Raw genomic sequence first — 24,632 nt, forward strand, 5'->3', positions numbered from 1 at the left:
ATTCTATTCAGATGGGCACTACTATTCAGGATATGCCATTTTTTATCCCAAAAGAGGACAGGTTGTAAAACTTACCAAGTCATTTTTCAGCTCAAAGGGCAGAGCTAGAGGCAGTAAAAATGGTACTACAGCTGAACGAAGCTGATGATCAGTGTCCCATTGTAATCTACAGTGATAGCTCCTATGTTTTTAGATCACTGACAGATTATTTGCCAGTTTGGGAAAAAAGAGGCTATGTAGATTCTTCTAATAAGACTCTTGTACATAGTGACACACTGAAAACAATCTTTGAAATAGCATCGAAAACCCCTAATGGTTTTGCTATTGTTAAAGTTCCTGCCCATAAACAATCTGATGATGAATTATCTGTTGGAAATGCCACAGCAGATAGGTTAGCCAAAGAGGCAGCCCTGAAAGGAGAAGAAGTGTTTCAACCTGAACCTCTCGAGGTTAGAGCAGTTCAAAAAACAGACACGCATATCCCTTCTTTTGCGGAAGAACAAGAAAAAGACACATCTTTTGTTGCTTCCCGGGTTGATCCAAAACCTCCCTTTGTTTCTGAAAACGGGGTTTTGTGTCATGACTTAAACGGGGAGTTGTGTCCTGTTGTACCAAAACATCTACAGGCTGAGTTCACAAAATATAATCATGAAAGTTTGGGTCATTTGGGCCAACAGAAATTGTTAGACATTCTGAGAGAGAAATTTTACTGGGAAAAGATGGAAGGGACAGTACAAAGTGTTGTCCAATCATGTCTCATTTGTGCCCAAATTAATCCATGACCAAAAGGACAGAAACTGCCACTAGTCCGAACCGCACCTGCAGATGGTCCATGGTCTACACTACAAATCGACTACATTGGTCCGTTACCATCAGGTAAAAATGGTCTCAGGTATGCATTGGTAGTAGATGTTTTTTCTAAAAGGGTTGAAATTTTACCTGTCAGAAAAGATGATGCTTTGTCTACAGCTAGAGCATTAGTTAACCATGTCTTTTGTACTTGGGGGATCCCAAGGATGATCTCCTCCAATAGAGGAAGTCACTTTACAGGAAAAATCATGCAAGCCGTTTGTACTATTCTAGGGGTACAACAACAGTTCCATGTACCTTACCATCCACAGTCTGCTGGTATTGTGGAAAGGATGAATAGAACAATAAAATCCAGAATTGCCAAGATGCTATTGGACAAAGGCAATACTTGGGTTGATGCCATACCTTTTGTATTGTTGAGTGTGAGAGGGACAACTTCTTCTACAACTCAGTTTACTCCTTTTGAACTAATGACAGGAAGAAAAATGCCATTGATTTTTCCACATGAACCATTTTTGTCCACACCTCAAAAAGATGCTGTTGCAAGGTCCAAATGGTTGCAATTGTTGCAGGAAAATTTGAAAACGATTCTTCCACATGCTGCATCAAGAATGCAGAGAATGAAGCCACCATATGAATCCAAATTCAAAAAAGGGGCTCAGGTGAAGATCAAAACTTTCAGAAAGAATGGACCTTGGGAAAGTAACTGGGAAGGTACCTTTGAGATTATTGAAACCATGGGACAAGTCATGATTCTAATGCAACGAGCATCTAATGTGGTTAAAAATACCCACAGACAACAAAAAGTGTGGGTACATGTCGATCAGTGCAAATTGTATATTGCAAAATAATGATACTGCATTTCTTTTAGGAAGAAATGGATTCCAATAAGAGCTGGAATACGAAACACCATGGCCTTGATGGAAGGGATTCAACACCAATCCTTTAGGAGAAGATGACATTTCCCAGGAAAAGCTACTATCTAATGGGAATCAAATTTCTGCTGCTATGTACTATTTCAACTGTGTTCTACGCAGAAGAGACTTTGCATCGTGGAACCAACACTAGTGAAGTGAATGAACATTTCAAAAGAACTCTACATTCGAGGAAACCAAGAGGATCAAGTCTACAAAACCTGATAGATGAAGACATACTGGACAATTCAGTAGATATTACCGGAAACATTTGCATGGGTTATGGTGCAAAATGCTGTATTGAGCTACACTTCATACATGACACTGACATAATATTACATGCTACCACAGGACCTAAGACTCGGTTTATACAGTTACAAGGAGATTATGTACACAATAATAAGACAGGCACATGGGAATGTAATCCTACAGATGTGTTATACTGGAATATAGAGATAAGAGGTGAAGAAAAGGCTGTGTGGTCGGGTGATATTACAAATGATATGATCGCAAAAGGGAAAGTTGGAACATCCAAAACAGATATTTGGTTAAAGACACAACTTTTTGGGAAAATTTTAGATCCTTCATTACTTTCTATTACAGAGGGAGATGAAGATTGGGTAAAAACATGGAACTTCCAGATAACTAGAGAACCAGTACAAGTACAGGTATCTGTAATTTTTACAGTAACAAATACTATAGCTCCAGAAGTAAGGGTCACCCCACAAGCAGTACATAGTCAACAAAATATGTCTCCTTTGTCATTAAAATGCAACACAAGGTTATAGTTACCTTCGGAATCTCTGTTAACATGGACCAAAGATAGATTATTTTTGGGAAGTTTTTCAAATGGTCCAACAAATGTTATACACAGAGGTCAATCCGGTAATGTGAGATGGTTGAATAAGAATTTTATTTTTTCTGTAGATAATCCATCTCCTAAGGATTCTGGACTTTACCAATGTTGCGTTTTAACGAAAAATAATTACAAACAATGTAAAGATGTAAATGTGAATATATGGTCAGCAGTAGATAATGTATGCACACAGACAAGATTTCAACCATCTACTCCTTTCCAAATTAACCAATTCCAATCTAAACCCCTATTACGAGAAGGAGTGTTTATGACTGTGATATGCACTTTTAACATGTCTAATTGGAAAATCTCTTCTAGATATCCCCAGTGTTAATCACATCTCATTAACATGGAAATGGGAATAGAACAATGGGAAAAGAACCCCAGCACAAGTTAGAAGTAAGAGGGGAGTGTTAGAAGGTATTTTGGGGGGATTAGGAACAGTAGGAAGTCTAATTAACACTATGGACATACATACACTTAAATCAGATTTGGAAAATGTTGGATATATTGGAGGTAAAGGAGTAAAGATTCAGAAAAGTTTAAATCAAGTCCTTGAAAAGATGGTTTTGAACACTGCTGTTGTATTGGGATCTTCCGTGTCACATCTACAAGATGCTACTTTAGCTTTAATAGAAAGTGAACAGGAATCCCAAGTGGCCAAAACGTGTCTAGAAATTCAGATTGAATATTCCACCAACCTGAAAATGATTGCACAAGCCTTACAAAGTGGAATTACACCTTTAAGACTAATGAGGAATTTGCCTACAGAATATAATTTTGCATTAAATCATACAGATTTGTGGGTAAATAAGTGGTTAGGATGTGAACAGAACATTTGTGTAGGAACATCACTGATTCCAGTGTCGGGAAGAGAAGAAACCCTGGTTCCTATAACTGTTCTGGGAATCCCTGTTAGTCGTACACAATTGCTACATTAATAACTACAGTACACAGGTTTTGCATTTGACGGTACAAACACTGAACAATTAGACATTTCTTCATGCTTAAATTTTGTCTCTAAGGTAATGTGTTTACCTGGACAGGATAAAGTCATTTACCATTCATGTTTCCATAATCATACCTCATCACATGCCAGAGTTGAGAATGTACACACGATCCATGACTTGGTGACACCAGTAAGCGCTGATAAGATTGGTTTCCAAGTTATGTCAGAAAAAGAAGTTGTTTCTGCATTCTTTTCATCTTGTGTACATACTGAAAATCTGACAATAGGTTTATATTGTATCGAGGGAAATGTGTAAACTCTCTCAAAGAAGGAAGGAAGTATTACTATTACGTCAATAGGTTCCAGAAACCTAAAAATCCTTCCAATACAGTTCAATTTGTCCCAAATAAATAATTTTCCTTGGAATATGTGGACAAATGAGATAAAGAAAGACAAGGATTTGTTAACAAAACAATTAAAAGAAGCTGAAATTGTATTCAGATATGAGCAAGAGAATTTAAATGATATTGAACATGAGTGGACAAGTACAGTGGGGCAAAAAAGTAATTAGTCAGTCAGCAATAGTGCAAGTTCCACCACTTAAAAAGATGAGAGGCGTCTGTAATTTACATCATAGGTAGACCTCAAATATGGGAGACAAACTGAGAAAAAAAAATCCAGAAAATCACATTGTCTGTTTTTTTAACATTTTCTTTGCATATTATGGTGGAAAATAAGTATTTGGTCAGAAACAAAATTTCATCTCAATACTTTGTAATATATCCTTTGTTGGCAATGACAGAGGTCAAACGTTTTCTGTAAGTCTTCACAAGGTTGCCACACACTGTTGTTGGTATGCTGGCCCATTCCTCCATGCAGATCTCCTCTAGAGCAGTGATGTTTTTGGCTTTTCGCTTGGCAACACGGACTTTCAACTCCCTCCAAAGGTTTTCTATAGGGTTGAGATCTGGAGACTGGCTAGGCCACTCCAGGACCTTGAAATGCTTCTTACGAAGCCACTCATTCGTTGCCCTGGCGGTGTGCTTTGGATCATTGTCATGTTGAAAGACCCAGCCACGTTTCATCTTCAATGCCCTTGGTGATGGAAGGAGGTTTGCACTCAAAATCTCATGATACATGGCCCCATTCATTCTTTCATGTACCCGGATCAGTCGTCCTGGCCCCTTTGCAGAGAAACAGCCCCAAAGCATGATGTTTCCACCACCATGCTTTACAGTAGGTATGGTGTTTGATGGATGCAACTCAGTATTCTTTTTCCGCCAAACACGACAAGTTGTGTTTCTACCAAACAGTTCCAGTTTGGTTTCATCAGACCATAGGACATTCTCCCAAAACTCCTCTGGATCATCCAAATGCTCTCTAGCAAACTTCAGACGGGCCCGGACATGTACTGGCTTAAGCAGTGGGACACGTCTGGCACTGCAGGATCTGAGTCCATGGTGGCGTAGTGTGTTACTTATGGTAGGCCTTGTTACATTGGTCCCAGCTCTCTGCAGTTCATTCACTAGGTCCCCCCGCGTGGTTCTGGGATTTTTGCTCACCGTTCTTGTGATCATTCTGACCCCACGGGGTGGGATTTTGCGTGGAGCTCCAGATCGAGGGAGATTATCAGTGGTCTTGTATGTCTTCCATTTTCTAATTATTGCTCCCACTGTTGATTTCTTCACTCCAAGCTGGTTGGCTATTGCAGATTCAGTCTTCCCAGCCTGGTGCAGGGCTACAATTTTGTTTCTGGTGTCCTTTGACAGCTCTTTGGTCTTCACCATAGTGGAATTTGGAGTCAGACTGTTTGAGGGTGTGCACATGTGTCTTTTTATACTGATAACAAGTTTAAACAGGTGCCATTACTACAGGTAATGAGTGGAGGAAAGAGGAGACTCTTAAAGAAGAAGTTACAGGTCTGTGAGAGCCAGAAATCTTGATTGTTTGCTTCTGACCAAATACTTATTTTCCACCATAATATGCAAAAAAATGATAAAAAAACAGACAATGTGATTTTCTGGATTTTTTTTCTCAGTTTGTCTCCCATAGTTGAGGTCTAGCTATGATGTAAATTACAGACGCCTCTCATCTTTTTAAGTGGTGGAACTTGCACTATTGCTGACTGACTAAATACTTTTTTGCCCCACTGTATGTCAGGCGCATCTTGGTGGAGAAATTTAGGAAAATCAGTAAATAGTTGGTCACAGTCTTCAGCGAAAATGGCAGCAGGAAATGTATTATCTAATCCGATTGTTATTATATTTATTATGGTTTTGCTGTGTATAGTATATCAAATAGTTATTATGTGTAAAATTAAGAATATTTACATAAAGATAAAGATAGAAATGAAAAAGGAAGATGATATTTTAAGAGAAATGCTAAAAAGAAAAATATAATCTTTGATTTAATGTTATTTTAGTCTCCAAAATTCAGCTGACATTCAAGACAGATGTTGATACAAGGTTTTCAGAATAACGAATGAATGTGATACGAATGGTGAGAGAAAGAGTTTAGGATTGATTATATTTTTCAAATCATAATCAGGGGGAATGTAAAATCTTAATAATAATAATAATAATAATGCAACGTATATACAGAGATCAATTATTGAACAGAAGCTCTGGGTAGTGTGTGTGTGCAAGCTATTCAGGAGATCTTGGCTTATACATCTGTTCTCTGTATGTCAAAAGTAAAAGGATACTTGTCATATTTAGGCTATATGTGGATTACTTATGTTACTTGTAACTAACAAACAAAATATATTTAGATAATGTACTATGAGGTAATGTACAGAACCAATATTTTGCAAGCTACTAGGTTTTGCTAATATGATACGAGCTATGGACATAGCGGTAGGTCGCCATATGTGGTTAGGAGGTAGGAAAAATTAGTAACCAATGGAAGTCTATGGGTCAAAAGCGTATATAAGGGAGACCCAGCACCAGTAGGGGGCAGACTTTCTCATTTCTTGAGAACTCTCCACATGGACCACATCATGCCTCAAAGACATACGTAAGACCTATGCTTAATTTCTCTCTTATAATCCAATACTTGATTTGTGTGCTATGAACTTATGAATTTACTTTTTCTTCATTTTTGAAACCACTTTTTGAATGGACATTAAATAAGATTTGTTTTATCCACACAATTCAATTTTGCTTTCCTTTCCTATTCTCACCGTATTATTACTTGAAAAAATAAGGAACAGCTATTTTTTCTAACACTGGCCCCTTTCCAATCCACGACAACAGCAAAATGATCATTCATATCTGGCAAAGGATTGCGAGTTATACCACCTATACATGCGATTTCTCTCAGTCTCAGCACATCATCTGCAAGAGACTCCCATCATGTTTGTGGTATTAATTCAATAGGAGGATCATACACTTGTGCCACAGAATCCCTCACCAAATGCAATAGGGAAAAATTCTCTGCAGTGTCCCTTGCACGTCTCATTTTTAGACGCACCATGGGATCAATACAAATATTTGCAATTCCTATGACCAAATCCCATAACCTGAGAATCCATGTTAATAAATTCTCTCCTGCTTGCTGCCTATACCTGGTAGCTAATTCTGTTAGCTCTCCTGCTGTATAATTTCTAGTTTTCTCTGTCATGGCGGATTCTGCGCCAACAGCTGCATCTCCTGCATCCATCCTATCTTCCCTACTCTGAGTGACTTCTCTCTTGGTCTTTGTTACCACAATAGGTCTGGCATGCAGTTCTACCTCATTTTCTAAGTCATCACATTCTAACAAATCTGACCATTTCTCATGTGCAATCATGGTTCTAACATGTGCAGTATGACTATCTGACACTGGCTGCTGTCTCCTCCTGCGCTTATTCATTTTTTTTATCACATATTCTTCAAAACTTTTCTGCATTTTGTCATGTTGTTTCACTTGATCTCTCAAAGCTGATTGCAAGCTGATCCTTTGCTCTATAACTGTATGCAGCTCTAAACGCAAGTGATCAATCTCCTCCTGCAAACTTTGCAGAGCCTGGACACAGACCCATCTAATGGCAGCTGCTGTTTTTTGCTCCTTTGCATCATAACTTGAGAGATCAAATTTTGCAGCCACATCCTGGAGATTTGCTAAATGCTGTCCCTCCATATACTTATTACATTCTTGTGCCATTGGGGTCCACGGTCCTGACAACACCCATTCCGGCAAGGATCTAGCACTACTCTCAACTGCTTTCCTAGTCTTATCAAACTTATTCAATTTTGCAAACATTTTTATTCAAGACAAAATCCCACTTCTGACACCACTTGTTTTATTAAGGTTCAAAGAATTGTGATGAATAAATAAATGCTCACATGAAAATTGAATAAACTAAAATGAATTTACTCAATAAAAGATAATAAATATAAATAGTCACTCAAAATAACACATAATAAAGTCATAAGTCATAGATTATATTAGCATGGTAGGAGTTCATCACTGATCGTCCAGGAAGCAAGAGACCGGGCCCAAGCACATGTCCTCTGTTATATCTCTCCAGCTACCCGAGGTGTGTCCAGCCCACACGTGTGGGGAATGATGTCACCAGTCTATTGTCCACTGGCAAAGTTACTTCCCCTCAGTCCTCAATGAAACCTGATTTACCAGCTTTTGGCAACTGTAGGAGGGGGCTTCATGTAGGACACATGGTGGTAATTCAGCAACTGGGGGATGGGCCTCTGAATACATGTGGGAGAATTATATATATATATCTGATTGAAACCATAACAATAGCGCTATAATTCGTATTAATTGGAGTGTTGAAATCATTTAAAATATATAACATACTAAGCAACATATCATTATGTTATTGAGTATGTATAACAGTATTATTATTATTTATATTATTATGAGCATTAAATTATTTTGCCAAAAAAGAAGAAAAGAAGAAAGAAGATCTTATTAATATGTTTACTTTGAGGGTTCCAATCAATTTCTGTCACCCTCAAAAGGGGAAATTGTTAAATATTAATTATTCTTATTCTCAATTCTGTACTGAACACAGTGTAGTTCACTCACATTACAACAGCTATTTATGTATATATAGCTCAGAGTATAAGTTATCACCATATAGAGAGAACACGTGGTATTGTGGGACATATATAATTACATCTCTTAGGAGGGAGGGGGCTGTCACGTGGGGGCTGTCACTTCCTGCCTTCACCATCATTCTCCATGGACATCAGACAATTCACAGTAGTAAGGAACAACTGGTAGCCATGATGACTTCAGACTTCACACAGACAGACAGCTTTTACCATTCAGAACTTTGGGAAAGATGTGGAACAAACACTGATAGGAACAAATGGACAATCTGTTCGTAACTATTTCATCTATTTTATGTTTTGTTGCAATGTGGTTTTTCTGTGGACAATTCAATAAACCACTACATTTTTTATGAAAATATCATTACACTTTTCTTTAAGAGTAATGCACCTGGTAAATAGTCCTGATTAAATAAATGTGCAAAATAAGCATATTTAACACTATTCACCTACCCATAGCCTGTTACTATTCCACTCCACCACTCTTACTTGCTGTTAGGACTGGCGGAACGCACCAAGACAGATGGTAAAGATGTGTTCGCAGTCCGGGGTCCACCGTGCAGGTGAAAACCTGCTGCTAGCAATTAGCAGACTATATGGCGGTACACTAAAGTATACACGCGTGGGTTAACCTCACCCAGCGTGAAAGAAGCAATCCTGTTAAGGCACAGGACCGCGGTACCGAACCTAAAGCGCGAGCAAGTAGTCAGCGAACTCAACCCCAACTAGGATTGAAGTCCGATTAGACCCTTGCTGGCACAACACCGCAACTGGGTGTGTAAGGAAACTGAAGAGCAATATTAAGGCACAAGAGTGCATGCAGGGCCGCACGGACGAACGCCACTAACCACCCAGGCTTGGGTAAGGAAAGCACCGAGGAAGTGCACGGCGCCGTACTGGCGGTCACAGCAACTGGACGCTATAATGTGTGACTAGTGCTGTAGGATAAGTCGGGCGCTAGGTAGCAGCCATACACCTTCCGCGAACAGTCATTCAATAGGGTAGGGGTATCCAAGGACGACTTGCACTCACAACATACACACATTAGCGATTGAAAGACAATACTAGCGCATGGCCGTGCGGTCATGCGCAGTTTATATAGCAGCAGCACAGGAAGTGGCCACAGCACCTTTGATCTTACCCTGGGCATGCTCAGTACGTGCAGACAAGGACTTAGTCCCAGAGAAGTCCGCTCGCTGCTGACCAGCACTGACTTTAATGGCAGAGACTGGAGAAGCAGCAGTAACTCTCAGAACAGAGTGAGAATGAGCAAGACGCTGGGACCGACGTCTCTGCTGAGCAGACTCCACTGCGGCTGGACAAGAATGGGAGACCGCAGCGGAGGTGGCTTGAGATTCCCCCTGTGCAGAAGCGGGAACTCGATCCCTAACATCACCCCCCCTCCTTGGGCCTCGCTACATTCAAAGGCAGCAATGAGCTGCGGAGCCCGAATGTGCTCAGCAGGCTCCCAGGACCTATCCTCAGGGCCGTAACCCTTCCAGTCCACCCAAAAAATTTTATTGCCACGTACCACCTTGCACCCCAAGATAGCGTTCACCTCGAAATCGTCCGTAGACGAACCCGATGTCCCGGCAGATGACTCAGAAAACCGGGACATGTATACTGGCTTAAGGAGGGACACATGAAAGGTGTCGGTGATACCAAGGCGTGGAGGAAGGGCCAGACGGTAGACCACAGGATTAACCTGTTCGAGGACCTTGAAGGGACCCAAGTAGCGAGGAGCAAATTTAGTGGACTCAACTCGCAGCCTGATGTTACGGGCGGAGAGCCACACCAAGTCGCCAGGAGCAAAGGTCGGAGCGGGGCACCGATGAGCATCGGCGGAGGACCTCATTCTCTCCTTAGAGGCCCGAATGGCATCCTGAGTGCGGTCCCAAATATCCCGTGCCTCCACAGCCCAGTCTGCCACCCTGGAGTCTGCGGAAGACACGGGCATAGGCACAGGTACCCGTGGATGCTGACCATAGTTGAGGAGGAATGGGGTTTGTCCAGTGGAGTCGGCTACAGCGTTGTTCAGCGCAAACTCTGCCCATGATAGCAAGGATGCCCAGTCATCCTGCCTGGCTGAAACAAAATGTCGCAGGTATGTGACCAAGGTCTGGTTGGCCCTCTCTACCAACCCATTCGTCTCGGGATGATAAGCGGAAGAGAGATTCAACTCAATACTGAGAAGACGACATAGCTCTCTCCAGAACCGAGACGCAAACTGGGGACCCCGGTCACTGACAATTTTGTCAGGCATACCATGTAGGTGGAAGATGTGCTTAATGAACAACGCAGCCAAGGCCCGTGCAGAAGGTAACCGTGGTAGCGGCACCAAATGCACCATTTTCGAGAAATGATCGGTGATGACCCAAATGATGGTACAGCCGCGAGACTTGGGCAAACCCACGACAAAGTCCATCCCGACCATCTCCCAGGGCCTATCTGCCACCGGCAAGGGATAGAGCAACCCAGCTGGCCTTTGACGCGGAGATTTATTTTTGGCGCAGGAGACACACGCCAGAATATAATCCCTGACATCCCGGACCATATGCGGCCACCAGTACGTCCTCGCCAGTAGCTCAGATGTCCTCTTTGTCTCAAAGTGTCCACCCACTCTGGACGAATGAGCCCAAGAGAGAACCTCCGGTCACAAATTAATGGGCACAAAAGTCTTGCCCAGAGGCACAGACTCAAGTGAAACCGGCGCTACAGTTCTCAGGCTCTCAGAAGGAACAATAAGCCGAGGCTCCTCTTCCTCCTCTTCAGTTGACATAAGGGAGCGAGAGAGAGCATCAGCACGAATATTCTTCTCCCTGGAGAGAAAATGAAGAGAAAAGTGGAACCGGGAAAAGAACAAGGACCATCTGGCTTGGCGAGAATTTAGCCGCTGGGCTGTTTGTAAGTAGACCAAATTTTTGTGGTCAGTGTAAACCTGGAAGGGAAACCGCGCACCTTCCAGAAGATGTCTCCACTCTGAAAAGGCCAACTTCATTGCTAGCAGCTCCCTATCCCCGATGGAGTAGTTTCTCTCCGCTGGCGAGAAGGTCTTAGAGAAAAAGAAGCATGGATGCTTCCGACCTTGAGCATCCTTCTGATAGAGGACTGCTCCAGCACCAACGGATGAGGCATCCACCTCCATTAGGAATGGCTTATCCACATCGGGACGATGTAAGATGGGAGCGCTAGCAAAGTGGGACTTAATAGAAGTGAAGGCCTTGGAGACCTCTTCCAACCACAATTTAGGATTCGCTCCCTTCTTGGTGAGGGCTACCAAGGGAGCTACCAGAGTTGAGAAGTGGGGAATGAACTGGCGGTAATAGTTAATGAACCCCATAAAGCGCTGCACCGCTTTAAGAGAATGAGGCTCTTGCCAGTCCATCACAGCCTGTAGTTTGGCAGGATCCATAGCCAATCCCTGGGCGGAGATGATATAGCCCAGGAACGGCAAAGACTCATGCTCAAACATACACTTCTCCAACTTAGCGTAAAGAGAGTTTGCCCGTAGGAGGTCGAAGACTCTGCCAACATCTCTCCGGTGGGAGTCAATATCTGGAGAAAAGATGAGAATATCATCCAGATAGACTACAACTGAGGTGGAAAGCATATCCCGGAAGATGTCGTTGACAAAGTCTTGAAAAACGGCTGGGGCATTACAGAGACCGGAGGGCATCACCAGATACTCATAGAGCCCATCTCTGGTGTTAAACGCCGTTTTCCATTCGTCCCCCTCACGGATGCGAATCAGGTTGTAAGCACCCCGCAGATCTAATTTAGTAAACACTCTAGCTCCCCGAAGCCTATCGAAGAGCTCGGATATCAAGGGCAAAGGATACTTGTTCTTAACGGTGATAGCGTTAAGACCCCTGTAGTCTATGCATGGACGTAGTTCCCCATTCTTCTTCTGTACAAAGAAGAACCCTGCCCCAGCAGGTGACACTGACTTCCTGATAAACCCTCTTGCCAGATTCTCTTGAATGTACTGAGACATGGCCTCCATCTCCGGGAGAGATAATGGATAAACTCGACCCCGGGGAGGCTCCGCACCAGGCAAGAGATCGATAGGACAGTCATAGGGGCGATGGGGCGGAAGGGTCTCCGCCGCCTTTTTGGAGAACACGTCTGCATAAGACCAATATTGCTTGGGAAGAGAGGATAGATCTGCGGGTACCTCAGTAGTAGCAACCTGAACGCACTCTCGGTGACACCTACCCCCACATGATTCACCCCATCCCAGAATTCTGCCTGAGGACCACTCGATGTGAGGAGAGTGGTACCGTAGCCAAGGTATCCCCAACAGGACCTCATCAATACCCTCAGGAATGATGAGCAGAGAAATAATCTCCTGATGGGATGGCGACATGGACAGAGTAACAGGGATGGTCTGATGTGTTATCTGTGCGGGGAGTGTCGACCCATTCACCACTCGTACCGTTACTGGTTGAGATAGCATAACCAGGGGTATTGCGTGATGTTGGGCGAAGGCAGAACACATAAAATTGCCCTCCGCCCCAGAATCCACGCAGAGGTCTACCGAGTGGGAGGATGAGCCAAAGGTAATTGTCCCCTTAAAGGACAATTTGGAGGCAAACGTCGCAGTGTCTAGTGCACCTCCACCTACTACCACTAGACGCTGACGTTTTCTCGTCCGCTGGTGACATCTGGTGGCAAGATGTCCTGACTGTTGGCATACATGGCAACCCTGGAGTGCACGAGCGGTCTGGGACTTAGATCCCGCTCGTGACACCACCTTAGGTTCCTGGACCTCAGGAGCCTGGACTGGAGATTCCAAAGGTTTGGCGAAGGTGGGAGCCAGCCGAAACCTCTGCCTACACTGGGCTCGCTCTAACCTCCGCTCGTGAAAACGGAGGTCGATGCGAGTAGATACTGTTATTAACTCTTCCAGTGTGGCGGGAATCTCCCTAGTGGCCAGAGCATCCTTAACGTGGTCAGCCAGCCCCCTCCAAAATATAGGGATAAGGGCTTTATCCGACCACTCCAGCTCAGATGCTAGAGTGCGGAAATGGACGGCAAAAAGGCTGACCAAGGACGAGCCCTGAGTCAGTGCCAACAGTTGGAGCGCCGTGTCATGGGTGACACGAGGTCCTAGAAAGACCTGTTTCAGAGTGCTCAGGAATAACGGAGCACTCTGCACCACATGATCGCCACGCTCCCACAGCGGCGTAGCCCACTGCAACGCCCTGTCCGACAATAAGGAAATTATAAAGCCCACCTTAGCCCGCTCTGTAGGGAAACGAGAGGCCAGAAGCTCGAGCTGTATTGAGCACTGACTCACGAAACCCCTACAGGACTTACTGTCACCAGAAAATTTCTCTGGTAGCGGGAGGCGAGATAGCGTCGGTACAGGGGCGGCAGTGGACAAGGTAGCTGCAGCCACACTTGCAGCCTGAACAGCGACAGCAGTAACATCCACAGCTGAGGTTGAACGCTCAAGAGCCGCCAACCTTCCCTCCAGCTGCTGGATGTACCGCTGTAAACGCTGGTCGTCCGCCATATTACTAGCCAGACCCTGGCGCTAGCATTCTGTTAGGACTGGCAGAATGCACCAAGACAGATGGTAAAGATGCGTTCGCAGTCCGGGGTCCACCGTGCAAGTGAAAACCTGCTGCTAGCAATTAGCAGACTATATGGCGGTACACTAAAGTATACACGCGTGGGTTAACCTCACCCAGCGTGAAAGAAGCAATCCTGTTAAGGCACAGGACCGCGGTACCGCACCTAAAGCGCGAGCAAGTAGTCAGCGAACTCAATCCCAACTAGGATTGAAGTCCGATTAGACCCTTGCTGGCACAACACCGCAACTGGGTGTGTAAGGAAACTGAAGAGCAATATTAAGGCACAAGAGTGCATGCAGTGCCGCACGGACGAACGCCACTAACCACCCAGGCTTGGGTAAGGAAAGCACCGAGGAAGTGCACGGCGCCGTACTGGCGGTCACAGCAACTGGACGCTATAATGTGTGACTAGTGCTGTAGGATAAGTCGGGCACTAGGTAGCAGCCATACACCTTCCGCGAACAGTCATTCAATAGGGTAGGGGTATCCAAGGACGACTTGCACTCACAACATACACACATTAGCGATTGAAAGACAATACTAGCGCATGGCCGTGCGGTCATGCGCAGTTTATATAGCAGCAGCACAGGAAGTGGCCACAGCACCTTTGCCCTTCCAAGACCTGCCAAGAGGACCAATGGAATGTGCTGCAGAGCCTGAGCACATGACCCTCGATCTCCAACGGGAGTACGTGCAGACAAGGACTTAGTCCCAGAGAAGTCCGCTCGCTGCTGACCAGCACTGACTTTAATGGCAGAGACTGGAGAAGCAGCAGTAACTCTCAGAACAGAGTGAAAATGAGCAAGACGCTGGGACTGACGTCTCTGCTGAGCAGACTCCACTGCGGCTGGACAAGAATGGGAGACCGCAGCGTAGGTGGCTCGAGATTCCCCCTGTGCAGAAGCGGGAACTCGACCCCTAACACTTGCTTCAGTATTTTCCTCTTATTCATCTCCTCCTACATGTTTCATGCTACTTTTTGATTCATGATGTTTTACTATGTGTATTAAACCCTTGAATAAAATTATATATTTTTTAATATACCTCCTTTCAGTGGTGTGCTTGGATACTTGGTATCCATTTTCTAGGCTCTACAAAGGGAAAGAAGTAGCAAATGGCTTGAGAAAGTCCGGATGAACGGTCCAAACACGGGTTATGTTTACAAAAACAAGCATACAATATCTGTTCACTTAATCCTTTTAGGGTAAGTGAATCCATTCTGAAAATCCACTCAATTCCTCTTCTCAGCATATTCCTACCATGATCTCCCACCCGGGACTAGGCTTGACCACTTCTATCACAAAGAAGCAGATTGTATTCATCTCCCCATAGTGTGTCCCTCTCAATAGTCTCGCTAGTGGGGTATCATGATCATTTATGTCTCCCAAATGTTCATTCTCCCTCCTTCTGAACTCTCTCCATTTTCCCTAGATAATCCAAGGGACAGAGATTTTTGGCTACGTAGACTATGCCCGCAGTCTAATAATTTGAGAAGTCCCTCTGTTCTCCCAGTGGATGACCTTGTGAAAGATTTGTTGGATCTCATCCATTTACAGAAATGAGTCTCCACAGTTATAGAATCCACAAGTTTTCCTATCCAGCCATTTACCCCCATATGTAGGTTTTTGGTGGAGACTGTACAAAATGATCTCTCATAGATTGTATATAAGAAGCGTGGTGTATTTATCCAATGGTATTAAATATAGTATTGTAGCAAAAGGATAAAATTTAACCTTTATTAGGTATATATTAAAAATAGGCCTCAAATAGGACCTGACTACTGACCAAAAAACACTAAAACAAACAAAAATAGGAAATCAAACGTGATGTGTGCCCTATTACCTACACAGAATGGGAAAACAAGAAACAGACAGACAAATACAAATAACATATACTCTGCAGCACTGACCGTGCCAATATAAAGTTACCAATCCGCAATAGTCCTTATAGGCTCACACAGAGTGGGCCAACTATTGTACAACCCAGCTAGACATAAATATTTGACACAGGATACACCTCTATATAAAGGTATTGTAGCTATAACCGTGTCTGTATAAACAAAAAATAGTATGTCACCCGGTCACAGCTGGTTTCTGAACCAAAGAGTGCTCTTATAGTGTGTCACTGGTAGACAACATGTCATCACTCTACCAAAATATATACATCCAGATTGGAATAATGTCAGTGCAGAGTAGCAGACCACATATGCAGCATTATAGGATGCCCAACAATTGAGAATACCCTTCCATATAGCTTAGGGATACATATTAACTCATTTACACATGCTATGAGTGTTCCCTGAAGGGTTCAGTTGTGGCATTCTTAATGGGTTAAATGATGGTGGGATATAATAATGGGAACGCTGTGATACACGAGATCAGTCATATAACCACCATGTAAATTGGTTAGATCTCACCGCGTGTTCAACTCATCACCAGCTGATCCTCTTTCCTCGTCCACCTCATATCTTGACCCTTAATCATTTACAGAGTGGTGCTGCAGAAAGCGTCTCCCGACGCGTTTCTTCCTTGCGGATTCATCAGGGGAGAATGCTGCTGCTGGCAGCAGCATAACCTGGCAGCAGCATTCTCCCCTGATGAATCTGCAAGGAAGAAACGCGTCGGGAGACTCTTTCTGCAGCACCACTCTGTAAATGATTAAGGGTCAAGATATGAGGTGGACGAGGAAAGAGGATCAGCTGGTGATGAGTTGAACACGCGGTGAGATCTAACCAATTTACATGGTGGTTATATGACTGATCTCGTGTATCACAGCGTTCCCATTATTATATCCCACCATCATTTAACCTATTAAGAATGCCACAACTGAACCCTTCAGGGAACACTCATAGCATGTGTAAATGAGTTAATATGTATCCCTAAGCTATATGGAAGGGTATTCTCAATTGTTGGGCATCCTATAATGCTGCATATGTGGTCTGCTACTCTGCACTGACGTTATTCCAATCTGGATGTATATATTTTGCAACGTTAATTCCCATAGGGAAAAGATGATGTACAAGTCCACTATAAAAAGTATAAATCCTTTATTAGAAACTTTAAAATACACAAAGAGACAAAATCAGGTGTATGGAAGTCACACTGAGAACAATATAATAACACCAGGGGCCCCACCCCCCACCAGTCAACCCACCACATATAAAGCACCAAATAGCATGCTGTAACCTGTAAACGGCCAAGGAATGGTACATATGTACCTCCGATCAGAGGGACATGGGCTCATACTGCATATCCCCCCTCCTAATTTTAACGGGATTTTTCCAGCGTGGGCTCGTATATGTCCAAATCAGGATAGATAGTCACAGATAGGTAATGTGGAGATATCCACCTATTAGTAAAGCTATATATAGCGTGACTCTAATACTACTCTTATTTTAGATAGACCCCGACCTCAAGGGTTAATGCCCAAGTCCTACTGATCCTCCATATACCAATATGTGCCACTATGCAATAAACCTAGCCGACAGTACAAATGGTTACCAAGTACTTACATAACGCAAATAGTAGTGGGAGAACCAGGGGGGGTGAGTGCCCGCCCCAACGCGCGTTTCGGTCCGTTCCTTCGTCAGGGGGCACTCACCTCCCCGGGTCCCGTGCCTTAAATATACAATCCTCCCACAACGCTACCAATGCCGCTCTGCGGCGTCACCCGGATGTGGCGTCACCGCCGGAAATGACGCGCGCGTCCCCATAGCAGCCACGGCACCAAGGAGCATCGGCTCATAGCATGTGTAAATGAGTTAATATGTATCCCTAAGCTATATGGAAGGGTATTCTCAATTGTTGGGCATCCTATAATGCTGCATATGTGGTCTGCTACTCTGCACTGACATTATTCCAATCTGGATGTATATATTTTGGTAGAGTGATGACATGTTGTCTACCAGTGACACACTATAAGAGCACTCTTTGGTTCAGAAACCAGCTGTGACAGGGTGACATACTATTTTTTGTTTATACAGACACGGTTATAGCTACAATACCTTTATATAGAGGTGTATCCTGTGTCAAATATTTATATCTAGCTGGGTTGTACAATAGTTGGCCCACTCTGTGTGAGCCTATAAGGACTATTGCGGATTGGTAACTCTATATTGGCACGGTCAGTGCTGCAGAGTATATGTTATTTGTATTTGTCTGTCTGTTTCTTGTTTTCCCATTCTGTGTAGGTAATAGGGCACACATCACGTTTGATTTCCTATTTTTGTTTGTTTTAGTGTTTTTTGGTCAGTAGTCAGGTCCTATTTGAGACCTATTTTTAATATATACCTAATAAAGGTTACATTTTATCCTTTTGCTACAATACTATCTCTCATAGATTGTCCTCTCCTATAGGTGATCGTGCGGGTAGTCCCCACCATCTCCCTAGGGTCTGGATTTATTCTTAGGATGTCTTAATGTCTCCTAAGTACATTCCGGACGTGGCTATGTTTTCTATGAAATGTGCCAATAAGCCTTGTAATGTCATTTTGGGAACTGCCTTCTTTTTCCTTTTGTTTATTCAGTAAAAGGGACTGTCTATTCTTATTTTCTCCAAACGTGCGGACTGAATCTAGAATATATTGGGGATAGCCTTTATCCCTTATTCGGCCATACATCTCACCTGCTTGTCTATGAAATTCCCGGATACTAGAGCAGCTCCTCCTGAATCCGAGGAATTGCCCTTTGGGTATGCCTTTCTGTGGGGGCTGGGTGGTGGCTGTCCCACTTTAGGAAGCTGTTGGTACTATATGGCCCCACAGACTTTCCCATATATCTATTGTCAGTTCCTTTTGATTTGACATTGGCATTGATCACTACAGGTATATGCTGGGCAAGCGTTCCAGCTTGGGACACAACAGTCCAGAATGGGAGCAAGTGATCTTCAGGTCCATGCGTTCCAGTGCTGGAGTATGACACGAAACGGAGGATGCGCGTCACTTCTGGCCCGGGCGCTCCAGCACTTTGCGTCATTTCCGGGCATGTTCTCTGGAACTTGACGCGCCCTCCAGTATGCTTCTATCTATGAGTCTCAGTGTGGAACACAGGTTGTGGTGCGGAGCATGTGCAGTACGATTGAATCTTTGTGTTCATTCAACAGATAGTGAGGGGCTGTTTGAGGAGAGGTCTGGGCAAGTGGGCTATTGAAAAGGACCCTCCGATAGAGGACACATGTACATCATATATCATGAGCTGACATCATTATATTGGGCCTCCTGATGATGTGGCAGGGTGAAAAACATTGAGGTACACTTTGATGGATGAGTGCTAATCTTGTTGTTACCCGGCTCAGATTGCTCCATATTTAATACATTATCAGTGTGTCGTAATTGGGTGGTGCTAGTTGTGGATACTAAGGATCCATTTAATAACTGAGCCTCCAAGCACATGGGGTTTATTATATTTTTAAACCATTTGAGCTGGCAAAGTGTTGGGCTTTATTATATTTATAGGATATTACAGGGACAGCGGCCGAGCAGTGGAGGCGCCAATGTCGAATTAATAAGGTGTCGAGCTCCACTGACGGGCAGAAATCAGTGAGTAGGGCTGGATTCTGTTCATCTTATGTTATCAGTAGATGTACGAGAGATGATGACCGCAGTGTTACCGTGTGGGTCAGTTCTACAGGGGGGATAGAGAGCTGGGGGGGTCTGTGAGCGAAGCTGGGGGTACACGGTGTATACAGTGCACACAGGGGGGTCTGTGACCGAAGCTGGGGGTATACGGGTGTATGCAGCGTACACAGGGGGGTCTGTGACCGAAGCTGGGGTATACAGGTGTATACAGTGTACACAGGGGGGTCTGTGACCAAAGCTGGTGGTATATGGGTGTATACAGAGTACACAGGGGGGTCTGTGATCAAAGCTGGGGTTATACGGTGTATACAGTGCACACAGGGGGGTCTGTGACCGAAGCTGGGGGTATACGGGTGTATGCAGCGCACACAGGGGGGGGGGGGGGTCTGTGACCGAAGCTGGGGTATACAGGTGTATAGTGTACACAGGGGGGTCTGTGACTGAAGCTGGTGGTATATGGGTGTATACAGAGTACACAGGGGGGTCTGTGATCGAAGCTGGGGGTATATGAGTGTATACAGTGTACACAGATGGGTCTGCGACTGAAGCTGGGAGTATACAGGGGAGAGCTGGGGGGGTCTGTGAGCAAAGCTGGGGGTATACAGGTGTATACAGTGTACACAGGGGGGTCTGTGACCGAAGCTGGGGGTATACAGTGTACACAGGGGGGTCTGTGACCGAAGCTGGGGGTATACGGTTGTATACAGATTCAAGATTCAAGATTCAAAGAAGCTTTATTGGCAGGACCAAATACACATCAGTTTTGCCAAAGCAAGTGTATAGAGGCAATAGGGATAGCGACTGTGGGGATGTTGGGTAGGAGCTGTGGGGGAGGTGGATGGGGCAGATCCAGGGTGGGGGCTATAGTCCATGGCATAGGGGAGGTGGATGGGGCAGGTCCATTGTGGGGGCTATAGTCCATGGCATAGGGGAGGTGGATGGGGCAGGTCCAGGTTGGGGGCTATAGTCCATGGCATAGGGGAGGTGGATGGGGCAGGTCCAGGGTGGGGGCTTTAGTCCATGGCATAGGGGAGGTGCATGGGGCAGGTCCAGGTTGGGGGCTATAGTCCATGGCATCATAGTTCTCTTTCTCGCAGTCTATGACATTCGCTCACATACCGCGCTGCTATCTCCACTGCTCTCTCTTCTTCTCCCAGCAAGATATATGTTTTCTCTTCCTCCTTCATGGTGATGAAGTCTGGGAAGAGATGTGAGAGTCTCCTGAAGTGAGTGTCCCTCACTGCTGAGTATTTGGAGCAGTGTAGCAGGAAGTGGGTTTCGTCCTCTATGGCCTCCTGATCACAGTGTTGGCACAGTCTTTCCTCCCTGGGCTTGTAGCTCTGCCTGTGTCGGCCACATTCGATGGCCAGACTGTGGGCACTGAGTCTATATCGGCTCAGGATCTGGCGGTCTCTGGGGTCCTGGGAGTTTCTCCAGATATGGGGCCAGTCTGTAGTCTCTCTGTAGGCTCCGGTACATGGTCAGTTTCTGTGAGCTGATGATATCATTCTTCCAGTCACTGACATACCTCTCCTGGCCTTCATCTGCCATCTTCCTAATTCCGGCTTTTGTCAGGTTGTTGTGTTGGGTTTGGCTGGGCTGTTCCGGGGGTTCTGGTTTTTCTGTTTCACCTTCATGTATCAGGGCTTTATGGTGATGGGAGCTTGGATTGCTCCTATGCAGGTGAGCCCGGAATGACAGCGCCCTCTTTAGAACTGTTAGGTGTAGAGGGAATCTGCCCAGCTCGGCCCGACAAGCACTGTTGGAGGTGCTCCGATGGACCTGGAGAAGGTGCTTGCAGAATTCCAGGTGGAATATTTCTGTTGGACTGGAATCCCACTTTGACCAGTCTGGGTAGGTGTGAGGACCCCAGACTTCGCTGCCATACAGGAGGATTGGGGCGATGATGGAGTCGAAGATTTTTAGCCAGACCCTCACTGGTGGCTTCAGATGGTAGAGTGTCCTTCGGATGGCATAGAAGGTTTTGCAGGTCTTGTTTTTCAGGGTCTCTATGGCTTGTTTGAAGTTCCCTGACCGGTGAATCTCTAGGCCCAGGTAGGTATATTTGTCCGTTCCTGTGAGGTCGCAGTTGTTGAGGATAAATGATGGGTGTTGGTCTGATCTTCTCTTTCTCCTCTGGAACACCATGGTGTTGGTTTTCTTTAGGTTGACCGGTAGGGCCCAGGTGGAGCTGAATTTCTCTAGGATTTTCAGGTTGTCCTGGAGGCCTTTCTCGGTTGGTGACAGCAGCAGCAGGTCATCTGCATACAGCAGGAGTTTCACCTGGGCGTCGTGGAGGGTGAGACCTGGTGCTGAGGAGGATTCCAGGGCGGTAGCCAGCTCGTTGATGTAGATGTTGAAGAGCGTTGGGCTTAGGCTGCAGCCTTGTCTTACTCCGCGGCTCTGCTGGAAAAAAGCCGTTCTTTTGCCGCTCACACTCACTCTGCAGCTGTTCTCGGTGTAGGAGCTTTTGATGACATCGTAGGTCTTTCCTCCTATTCCACTCTCCAGCAGTTTCAGGAATAAGCCCGGGTGCCACACTGAATCAAAGGCCTTTTTAAAGTCCACAAAGCAGGCGTATATCTTCCCATTCCTTGTATTGTAGACGTGTCTCTGAATGAGGCTGTGCAGAGTATAGATGTGGTCAGTGGTGCGGTGGTTCGGCATGAACCCTGCTTGGCTCTTGCTGAGGACGTTGTGCTCGGTGAGGAAGGTGAGGATCCTCTTGTTCAGGATACTGTTGAACAGTTTTCCCAGGTTGCTGCTGACGCATATGCCTCTGTAGTTGGCTGGGTCATACCTGTCCCCACTCTTGTGGATGGGTGTGATGAGGCCTTGGTTCCAGGTACGAGGGAAGTAGCCGGCACTCAGTACGATATTGAAGAGTTTAACCATTGCAGCCTGTATTTCTGGTGGGCTGTACTTCAGCATTTCTGGTAGGATTCCATCCAGGCCGCCGGCTTTTCTACATCTTATGGAGGAGAGTCTCTCGGTTACTTCCTGTAGTGTTATAGGTGTATCCACCGGGTTTTGGAAGTTTTTGATTTTTTCCTCCATTGCTTTTAGTTTCGCCATTATGTTTTCCTGTTCTTGGCTTAGTCCTTCCTTTGGAATGTCTTTATAGAGGTCTCTGAAGTATTGGAGCCAGAGGTTGCCATTTTGGATATGGTTGTTGTTTTTCTTGTCTTTGGTGCCCATGTGGTTCCATAGTTCCCAGAAGGAGTTGTCTTGGAGGGCGTCTTGGAGTTGGTTATGCTTGGTGGAGATGTAACTCTGCTTCTTCCTCCTGAGGATGGTTTTGTACTGCTTTTGTATGGAGTCATAGGCTTCCCTCAGACCCAGGTGGTTGGGGTCTCTGTGTTTCCTGTTGGAGGCTGTTCTCAGGGTCTTCCGTACAGCTTTACATTCTCTGTCAAACCAGCCATTGACCTGTGTTTCTTTTGGTCTCTTGTAGTCGACTTTTTTAAGGTCGGACAGTCTGGCCATTGCGTAGAATATATTGTTGAGGTCCTTTGCTGCTTGGCTCACTCCCTCTGGGTTTCGCATGTACTCAAGGTTGTAGAAGTGGTGGAGCATCCGTTGTATTTCAGGTCTGCTGGAAGCTTCTTTATATCTTAGTGCTGACATTTTGGACCATTTATAGGATGGAGGCCGGGTGAAGAGGCCGCTCTGCTGTGGCTTCTGAGTGGATGGTTTCTCTGTAGATTTCATGTACAGAAGAAGTTGGCTGTGGTCTGACAGGTGCGTTTGTGGGGTGACTATGAAGGCGCTGACATCTGCCAGGTTCAGGTCTGTAATGGCGTAATCAACTACACTCCTCCCTACATGGGAGTTTAGTGTATACCTTCCTAAGGAGTCACCCTTGCTTCGTCCATTGAGGATATGAAGTCCTAAACTTTTACATACGTTCAGGAGCTTTCTGCCACTTTTGTTGACTGTACTGTCATAGCTGTTTCTCTCAGTGTGTACAGGGTCTTGGCCGTCATTCTCTGCTCCAAGTATGTAGATGTTTCCATCCGTGGTCAGGAAGTCTCTCTCTCTCCCTGTTCTTGCATTGAGGTCTCCAAAGATGAGAACTTTGCCCAGGGCCTGATAATGGGCGGCTTCTCTTTGTAAGATCTCGAAGCAGTCTGGATTGAAGTAGGGGGACTCTGGCGGTGGTATATAGGTGGCACAGAGGTGGACATCAGACTGACAGGTGAGGATGGAGCTGCTGATTCTGATCCATATGTGGCTGCCTCCTTTCTTCACCGGTTTGATGTACTGGTGGAGCTCCTCTTTATACCAGATCGCTACTCCTCCTGAGCCCCGGCCCTGTTTGATGTTTTTATTTTTCTGGGCATGGACCAAGAATTCCTTGTATCCAATAGGCACCAAGGATTCGTTTTCGGCTCTGGTCCATGTTTCCAGGAGGATCTGAATGTCTATATTTTTCATACTTTGTATAAAATCAGGGTCCTTTGTTTTAGATCCAAAGGTTGAGGCGTTGAGACCCTGGATATTCCAGCTGCTGATTGTAAGTGAAGACATTCTTCTGTGTGGTTTGTGTGTATATACCTTGTAATGAGTATGGCTGTGTGGCACAAACTGGATTTCTGACCGTTTTATAGCGGTGCTTGGTTCCATCCAGTCACATTATTATTCTGCGCAGTTCATTGAGCAGGTTTATTATCTCATCCCTATCTCTGCTCTGCATGTATCTGTGTGGGCTTGGTGGTCTCCTCGGTGGAGGTCTCCACCTCCGATGGTCTGACACTGGGTGAGGAGCTTTGTTTCCAGCTTCAGGAGGTAGCCTTGGGGTTTTCTGCTTTATCGTTCTCGGGGGTCTTTCAGTGTGATTATGGCCACTGTAGAATCCAGGCCCGGGGTCTCTGTTTAGCACGATGTCCTTCAGC

This window comes from Ranitomeya imitator, chromosome 2 (assembly GCF_032444005.1).
Source record: "Ranitomeya imitator isolate aRanImi1 chromosome 2, aRanImi1.pri, whole genome shotgun sequence".
Lineage (NCBI taxonomy): Eukaryota > Metazoa > Chordata > Amphibia > Anura > Dendrobatidae > Ranitomeya > Ranitomeya imitator.